This window comes from Mus caroli, chromosome 5 (genome assembly GCF_900094665.2).
Source record: "Mus caroli chromosome 5, CAROLI_EIJ_v1.1, whole genome shotgun sequence".
Lineage (NCBI taxonomy): Eukaryota > Metazoa > Chordata > Mammalia > Rodentia > Muridae > Mus > Mus caroli.
In genome coordinates, this window is record NC_034574.1 from 83329854 (window position 1) to 83332305 (window position 2452).

Here is a 2452-nt window from a genome sequence, read left to right on the forward strand (position 1 = left end):
ATGGGCGAGCAACGAATCAGGAGCTGTCACGCCACATCAGGTGCTGAAACATCACGCTGCGGGCTATATAAGCAGCGCCATTTTCCGGGTTCGGGGTCTTCCTGAGAAGTAAGCAATAAAGCTTTGCCGCAGAAGATTCCGGTTGTCCTGAGTGTGTTTCTGCTGGCGGGAACAAAAGCTCGGGATACAGAGGCCATAGAGGGATGCTCTTTACTGGCTTGCCTCCCCTGGCTTGCTCAGCCTGCTTTCTTATAGAATCCAAGATTACCAGCCCAGAGATGGTCCCACCCACAAGGAGCCTCTCCCCCTTGATCACTAATTGAGAAAATGCCCCACAACTGGATCTCATGGAGGCACTTCCCCAACTGAAGCTCCTTTCTCTGTGAAACTCCAGCCTGTTTCAAGTTGACACAAAACCAGCCAGTACAGCTACTCACCAAAGTCCTTAGAGCAAATACCACTTTTTTGATGAGTATGCAGAACACCTCTACCAGCTGTCTGATGGTGTCTGTCTTCTCTGTACTCCCATAGCATTCTGGAGTCAGCTTTCTTAAGTCATGGACCTCTTGGAAATTGATAGAGAACCTATCTCTTGTGTCACCAGGGTACACTGGTGCCTGGTACTTAGACAAAACATTAATAATCAAAATAAATAGGCATTCATCCATCCAAGCCATTCTTCAACCCACATACATCTCCTTGGATGACCACTGTGTAGTTTGTTCCTTCTAATGCATGAATGGAGACACAGATGCCCCGTTATGTTTTGGCATCCTCAAAAAGCACGCTGAAACAGAAATTTTCTCTTTACATTAAAAGCTTTTGGGTTTTATACCATTGAATAAAATGACTCCTGTACCCACAACAACTTGTAACTTTCACCTCGGGGAAGACTGGAGCCTCGGGAAACCCATTAGAGATGGGATGCTGATGGCTCCGTCTTATGTAGGTCTTATGTGGTCACAATGGCTTCTGGGGGTGGGGTAGGAGTTGTTCCTGAACACAATGGTCATATCTTGCCCAGAAGAGAGCACCAACAAGGGTTCCTTTATTTTTATTTGTTTTAACTACAGGGTCTCAGTGTGTGGCCCTGACTAGCCTGACACTCTCTGAAGAGCATGCTGGCTGCAAACTTGCAGAGATCCTCCTGTCTGCCTCCCAGGCTGGGAGTGTGGGCCTGTGTCAGCATGCCTAGCAGTCATTCCTAATGTAAGCAGTTTGAGAGACAATCCTCAAAATATCAGAAGTCAAATAGAGAAAGTAAGACCAGGAAGGGCAGACAGTAATAAAGGGAGAGTTGTCCCATTGGCTGGGTGGGGCTGATTCCTGGAGGAAGATAGTATTACAGGAAATTTGCTCATTGGAAGGTTCAACATAGCCAAGAAATGTCTCTACTGACTCTGGACCCTTAGTGGTGATGGCTGCTCTTAGTGACTGTTGTTCCCTGCCCCTCCGTGTGCCAGGTGCCTCCCATTGCAGCTACAACTTTGGTAATGCCATTAGACAGAGACAAACAGATCAGCCCTGTCCGTGAGAACACAAGATGGATTCTGAACAGTCAAGGTGGCCTCTTCATCCCACATTTCAGGCACTGGCCAGCCATTTATGGCGTAGCACCACCAGCAGAAAGGCTTCGATTTTAACTCAAAGCAGGAGAAAACAGAATTCACGAGGCAAAGCACTTGTCAGAGACGGCAAGCCAACACTAACAGAGTAAAGGTGCTTTTATACACAGCTAATGTCTACTGTGGGCCAGTAAAATACTTAACTGCATTATCTGGTAAGAGTGTTGTCACAGTCTCGGTGATCACGGGGGAAAGACCTATTCTTTCAGTGATTCATTCGAAGATTCCAACCTCCTCATCTCTGAGCAATAAAAAGAGCTTACATTTCTCAGATATTTACTCTGCATCAGGGGCAAAGCTGACACATTTAACTCTCCCATCTACCTCATGAAGACTTCACTGCTATTACATAGTTTTCAGATGGGAAAACTGAAGGTCAAATGAGTTGAGGAATTGAGCCAAGGTGATGTGCTTTCAGTAAGTACTTGGAACTTACTGACTCTGCGGTGGTTAGTTTTAATTGTCAATTTGACACAGTCTAAAATTACCTAGAAACAAATTTTACTGAAGGATTGCCTAGATTAGATTAGGTTGGCCTGTATGTGTGGAATTGTCTTGATTAACTAAGGTCGAAAGACCCAGTCACTGTGGGTGGTACTACTTTCCAGGAAGAGGATTCTGTGTAAGAATGGAAAAAGGAGCCAGGCATGTTGGCACAGCCTTTAATCCCAGGAAGACAGAAGCAGATAGATCTCTGTGAGCTTGAGGCCAGCCTGATCTACATACTGAGTTCCAGGACAGCCAGAGGTACATAGTGAGACCCTGTCTCTAAATAAACAGAGAGAGAGAGAGAGAGAGAGAGAGAGAGAGAGAGAGAGAGAGAGAGA